The sequence below is a fragment of the Nematolebias whitei genome, chromosome 21, assembly GCF_014905685.2.
Source record: "Nematolebias whitei isolate Nwh7 chromosome 21, NemWhi1, whole genome shotgun sequence".
In the NCBI taxonomy this organism is placed as follows: Eukaryota; Metazoa; Chordata; class Actinopteri; order Cyprinodontiformes; family Rivulidae; genus Nematolebias; species Nematolebias whitei.
In genome coordinates, this window is record NC_056518.1 from 31760650 (window position 1) to 31767746 (window position 7097).

Consider the following 7097-nt stretch of genomic DNA (forward strand, 5'->3'; position numbering starts at 1 on the left):
AGGAGCTCTCCTCCTCCTGACTGCTTTAAGGAGCTCTCCTCCTCCTGCAGCCTCCTGTTGGGGTCAGCTCTGAACTCTTTCATCTCCTGAACGTCTGACTTTAAGACAAACTTGTGCAGATGCAACACCAGAGCAATCAAAAAGCAATATTCACTTTTGACAACTGATTCAAATCATTGTGAAAAATAAAATATTTAAAATAACGCTGGGAAGAGGACGGGAGGGAAAAAACGCCCCAAAGCCTCATGGGAAATCAGAGTGTTAATGAAGCCAGCACCAAGCGTGGGGATTATGGGCCTTGATCATTACACTTCTGATTATTGCTTTTCTCCTGCAATCAGAGGAAAAGCCTGTAAACACATTTCTCAATGATTTCTTAGCAGTCTCATGAAAAATGTATATCCTATATTTAGTTCCAGAACCACCAGGCCTTCATCTGGTCCCCGTTTCTTTACATCCATGAAGACCAGCCTGCAGAAATGACACATTAAACTTCCAGATAAGTCAAATTAATAAAAACTTAACGAGTTGAACCAGATGCAGCAGCAGGTGTGTGCAGGTGGTGTGTGAATAATGCAAATTTTAAAGCAGTTTAAACACAGAACAATTCAATATGTTTACATTTATTGTTTACAGATCATAAACCAGCCACTAGGGAGCACCAGCCAGTGTTTCTCTGGTTCTGGTCCTGGTCCTAAGCCGGGGTAAATGGTGAGAGTTGTGTCAGGAAGACAACCTGACGTAAAACACTTTTGCTAAAATTATAATGTGAGTTTGTCAAAGTGATACCGGATCAGTCGAGGCTCGGGTTAACAACGACCGGCACCGGTGCTGTTGACAAACAGGGTGCCGGTGAAAATTGTGCTACTGTTAATCAAAGACCACGAGGAAGGAAACATGCCAGGAGACAGAGAGAGAAGAGGAGAGTCAAGAATGTAGGACTCAGGGTTGTAACTGTTAATGTGGGGACAATGACAGGCAAAGGTAGAGAGCTGGCTGACATGATGCTGAGAAGGAAGGTAGATGTTTTATGTTTCCAAGAGACCAAGTGGAAGGGCAGCAAGGCTCGCAGCATTGGAGCAGGGTTCAAACTGTTTTACCATGGCGTGGATAGAAAGAGAAATGGAGTAGGGTGGTCCTGAAGGAGGAGTTGGCAAAAAATGTAGTAGAGGTGAAAAGAGTGTCAGATAGTGTGATGTGCCTGAAGGTAGAAGTAGAAGGTCTGATGCTAAATGTCATCCACAGGTTGGATGTAATGGGGAGGAGAAATATACATTTTGGAAAGATTTGGATGAAGTGATAGAGAGTATTCCCACGGAGGAGAGAGTGGTGATCGGAGCAGACCTGAATGGACATGTTGGTGAAGGAAACAGAGAAGAGGAAGTGATGGGCACGTTTGGTGTCAAGGAAAGAAACCAGGAAGGACAGATGGTGGTGGATTTTACCAAGAGAATGGAAATGGCTGCAGTCAACACTTATTAATCTCATGACAAAGACTCCTCTGACAAAGGACAGGTGTCTACACTGATCCGGTTAGACCTCAGTGATGCATTTGATACAGTTGATTATAATATGCTATTACAGAGACTTGAATATGATATTAAGATCACAGGAACGACTAAAATGTTTTAAATAATTAGATAATATTTAATTATCGTGCAGAGATTTTTTTAAGGGTAAACGTGGAAATGCAACTTGAAGAGGCAGCTCGTATGCTGTTTAAAATGAGTGTTTACGTAACTATTTAGAGTTTACATATCCAATATAAGTTGTATTCATTCACGTCAGCCTCATGTTTGTTTATAACTTTATTATTAGTAAGCCTGAGAGTTACCAGATCCAAGCAAACTGTTACCGGAACGCACCCTGTCAAAATAAGAGTGTTCCCGGATCCTGATCCAGCTCAAATTAGACACTGCTCACATCAAGAAAACAGCGTACGCACGAATAAATCCAGATGTTTGAAATCGTGCATGTGCATGAATCCAGCACAGATCTTTTGCACGTCTCACTCAGATCTGCTGGTGGAGCCTTTCGAAGGCATGTCCAACTTTACACACGTGTTTAATAATTACTGCGCACACAGAGACACTCAGGAGCTGCGTGGAACTTAGAAGCTTCTTCTTTATATAGTTGGAAACGAGTCGCAGAGAATCAAAGTACTTCCTCGGCGTTGTGGAGAAACTTTATATATCAGGGCATCAAATGGATGAAGTCATCTCATCCAGCTGACACGGCTCAGAGACGGCTGAGAAAGACCTCATCAGTATTTGGTCCCTGAAGACACACCACCTCTCAGTTCTTCTTTTGGTGACGTCGTCCTGCAGCTCCTCAGCCGTCTTTGCCCCACAGATACGTCCAACTGTACGCAGCTCTTCATGGACAGATACGTGGTGGACCTGCGGGGTCATCAGAGATGATTGTTCTGAACTAATTTACTGACCTGACCTCGTTTTCTTCTCAGAGAGGATGGAGGAGCTCCTTGGACAGTTCTCACACATGTTATGCTCCTCTGTGTGTGCGCCTCGCAGGCGTGTGTTTACATCTACACGTGACAAAAATATAAGAAACTCTACAGTTTCCATCGGCGTGAGGCTGTTCTGATCCTGTCTGAGGCGCGTTACATGTTCTGTTGTTTCAGGTTAAATGTGGTTCTGTTTCCTCGTTTAGATTTAAACTATAAATGCCCAAACCCGTGAAAAAACATTGTGTTTGAACATTCTTTAAGTTCAGAAAACCAGAGTCACGTTTCAGCATATTTAGGTGAGTTTCAGTACTTTGTGGTCATTGTCTGTGTGGTTGTTAAACCTTTAGAAGTCCTGCTGTGGGTTCAGGGAGTCGGGTTAGAGTTCGTACTGAACGAAAGTGTGAAGCAGAACGACACGGACCTGTGAGATCTCAGCAGCAGCAGTGGTGCCAGACACTGAATTCAGAGAAATCTGTAATAAATGTACTGAAGGGAGAAAACTGCAGCATGTTGACAGGACATCAGCTGGCTTTGTTCCCTAATCATCATCTACGGTCAAAAACAACTACTGATCTGAAGAGAACAAACTACACATCTGAAGAGAACAATGTATAACTCTGAACAGAACTACAGATCTGAAGAGAACCTACAGATCTGAAGAGAACAATCTACAGATAAAAATAGAACAATCTACTGATCTGAAGAGAAACTACAGATCTGAAGAGAACAATTTACAGATATAAAGAGAACAATCCACAGCTCTGAAAAGAATAAACTACAAACCTGAAGAGAACAAACTACAGCTCTGAAGAGAAAAATCTACACATCTGACGAGAACAATCTATAGCTCTGAAGAGAACAATCTACAGCTCTGAAGAGAACAATCTACAGCTCTGAAGAAAACAATCTACAGCTCCGAAGAGAACAATCTACAGATCTGAAAAGAACAATCTACAGATCTGAAAAGAACAATCTACAGATATGAAGAGAACAATCTACAGATCTGAAGAAAATCTACAGATCTGAAAAGAACAATCTACAGATCTGAAAAGAACAATCTACAGATATGAAGAAAACAATCTACAGATCTGAAGAAAATCTACAGATCTGAAAAGAACAATCTACAGATCTGAAAAGAACAATCTACAGATGTGAAAAGAACAAACTACAGATCTGATGAGAACAAACTACAGCTCTGAAGAAAACAATCTACAGATCTGAAGAAAACAATCTACAGATCTGACAAGAACAATCTACGGACCTGAAGAGAACAATCTACGGATCTGAAGAGAACAATCTACGGACCTGAAGAGAACAATCTACGGATCTGAAGAGAACAATCTACGGACCTGAAGAGAACAATCTACGGATATGAAGAAAACAATCTACAGCTCTGAAGAAAATCTACAGATCTGACAAGAACAATATACAGCTCTGAAGAGAACAATCTACAGATCTGACAAGAACAATATACAGCTCTGAAGAGAACAATCTACAGCTCTGAAGAGAACAATCTACAGATCTGAAGAGAACAATCTACAGATCTGAAGAGAACAATCTACAGATCTGAAGAAAACAATCTCCAGATCTGAAGAAAACAATCTACAGATCTGACAAGAACAATATACAGCTCTGAAGAGAACAAATTACAGCTCTGAGGAGAACAATGTAATGCCTGCTGTCCTTTTTGTCTAATTTATTCTCAACATCTCTAGATGTAGCAAACTGCTCAAACATCCAACCTCCTGTCCAGCTACTCCAAAGGTCCAGAGACTGATGGCTTCTTGTCTCCGTCAGAGAACTATTACTTCATTCTGTCTGAGCTGACTCCATCGACTGACAGACATCTGAGCTAACCAAGGCAACGCAGGACACAACAGGACAAAAATGACAGGTACAAAGAGACAAAACACCAGTTTGATGAGTTATCAGGACAAAGATTGTCCTTCAGCGTGTCTCCCTGTTGGACATAGAGGACATGAGGACGGTGAACAGTCAGGGACAAAAATGTCTCAGAACAAATGCTTTTATCTGACGGCGGTCCTGCTGGGACTGGCTGTGTCCCTGACACCCAGAGATAATGTTATTACCTAAATATTTGTCAGAACAAAATGTAGACTGCCCTCTTTTAATCACACGGTAAGAAGTGGGTAAATTCTTACTGACTAATTCTTTGGCACAAAATCTGCTGAAAACAGAATCGGTGCCCCTGGTCCTCCTTCAGCTCTCTTTAGACCTGAACAGTGACGGAGACCTGGACACCCTGAGCGTCCCGGCTCCCTCTTCCCGACAGGTGGACAGAACCAGAACCATCTGATCCCCATGGCCTGCACTCTCACGAACACCTGAACTGGTTCTCTGTTGGAAATGATGGACTGGTTCTTTTATTTCTTCACTTCTTGTTGTTCAGATTTTATTTTTATCTTTGTAAATTATTTCTACAGAGTTGTGAAATGTTATTAAACTCTTTTACATTAACACATTTCCTACAGAATGAATTATAATTATTATAATATAATTCATATAAATTACAGTTAAAAGAAGGATAAAAGTTTATTTTGATAAAAACGTGTGCACGTTTGTCAATTCACCAGACATGCTTTTATTTTGAAGTTACGGGGACGAGGTGGTGTTTCCTGAAGGAACATTGGGTTTGAATCAGACATGGACCAGAACCAGCCCACTCCTGTTGTTCTTTCACCATTACAGAATGGTTCTGGACGGGTTCTAAAGGAGAACAGTGGTCGGTCACTAACATCCTGACTGAGCAGAAAATAAAGTGACTGTAAAAACAGACAGGAAGCTCAAAGACGACGGTCTGTCTGATTTCTGCTTCTTTCAAGTTCACGTTGTTCAAGTTGTGTTTCTTTGTCATTTGCAAGGTTAACACAAGGTGAACAGCACAATGAAATGAGCAGGATGAGAAGAACCGATTTGACTCGCTGAAAAATCTTCTTGTGGTGAAAGTGAAGAGACCGGAGCAGCTGGACATGATGTAAATAAAAGCACATCACACGGGTCATTTTATAAGAAGAGAGAAATGATTTATTGATAGAAGAACCAGAATTCAGTGAAACGGCTTCAGTCTGACCTGCATCATCTTAAGGTTCTTCTCCAGTAAATAGAGGTTCTTCTCCCATGTTCTGAAGTCCACTGCACCAAAAATAAATCCTCCTGAGCAAAATGACAGAACTCTGTGACTCACAGGGTGACGTGTGAGCAACAACCAAATGATGAAGAGGCAGACCAGGGCTGAAAAGAGGACATGAACGTGGACGATGTCACTGCTGGTGAGCAAACCTCAGTCTGACCATCAGTGGCAGTAAAGAGGACAGCTTCACCATTCTCATGCCCAGTTTGGGCTTTGTGCCAAATATTACTAGATGATAAAACACCTCAGCCCTCGCCCAGAACTCTCTTCTTCTAATGTAGCTCCCCCACCTGTTACTAATGTAGCCCCTCTCCCACCTGTCACTAATGTAGCCCCTCCCCATAACCTGTCGCTAATGTAGCCCCTCCCCAACCACCTGTCACTAATGTAGCCCCTCCCCATAACCTGTCACTAATGTAGCCCCTCCCCATAACCTGTCACTCATGTAGCCCCTCCCCCACCTCATGTCACTAATGTAGTGCGAAGAACCCCCCCGCCCCCCCACACACATTCAACAGCTTCTCTGGTTCCTCCCATCGCCCTGCTTCCAGCCCTCTATGAGCCTCTCTAATGAATCCTGTCATCTAGTTTTAAATTGCCTGAAGGAACGGGCCAGCACAAAATCAAACAGGTTTGAGCTTGGGCAGCTGTGGCTGAGTGGTTAGAGCGGTCGTCCTCCAATGGGAGAGTTGGAGGGTTCGATTCCACCAGCAGTCACATGTTGAAGTGTCCCTGGGCAAGACACTGAACCCCTCGTTGCCTCCAATGTTTGTCCCATCAGTGTATGAATGTGAAAAAGCTATGAACAGTCTCTACAGATTCAGATTTTCTTTGTAGAGATTTAGTAGAGTGCTGTATGAGTGTGTGTGTGTGTGTAGTAGAGTGCTGAATGAATGTGTGTGAGTGTGTGTAGTAGAGTGCTGTATGAATGTGCGTGTGTGTGTAGTAGAGTGCTGTATGAATGTGCGTGTGTGTGTAGTAGAGTGCTGAATGAATGTGTGTGTGGAGGTAAATGAGAGCACAGATTGTGTTGTAAAGAGCTTTGAGTATCTGGATTAGATAGAAAGGTTTTATTGAAGTAGAGTCCTTTCAACATTTTAATTAAACGTATGTAGGAGGAACCCCCCGGTCCTCCTGTGAGGAGAGGAAGACACCCCCCTCTGTCCTCACAATCACAGATTTATGCATCTTCTCTAAATAATTCTCCGTGTTTCAGCCAACATGTCCCTCTGTCGTTTTAGTTCTGCTGTGGTTGTAACAGCCGGCGTGAGAAACAGACAGAAATCTGATGTCTGAAGAAGAAAGGAGAGGATGAGTGGAGAACAAGAGAAGACGAGATAAAAACAAACACTGGAGATGTTTTTTTTTTATTATTTCCCCAGTGTCACCCTGATTATATAACAGCTACATGCTAAAAATAAAGCCTGCAGTAGTGTGTGTGTGTGTGTGTGTGTGTGTGTGTGTGTGTGTGTGTGTGTG

At 42.5% G+C, this 7097-nt stretch overlaps 1 protein-coding gene across 1 annotated transcript in view; it reads right to left on the reverse strand.

Annotated features, from left to right (window-relative positions):
* slc8a3 (solute carrier family 8 member 3) overlaps positions 1 to 7097 on the reverse strand; it is a 54148-nt gene that overhangs the window by 17857 nt on the left and 29194 nt on the right. The gene's annotated exons all lie outside the window — the stretch shown is intronic.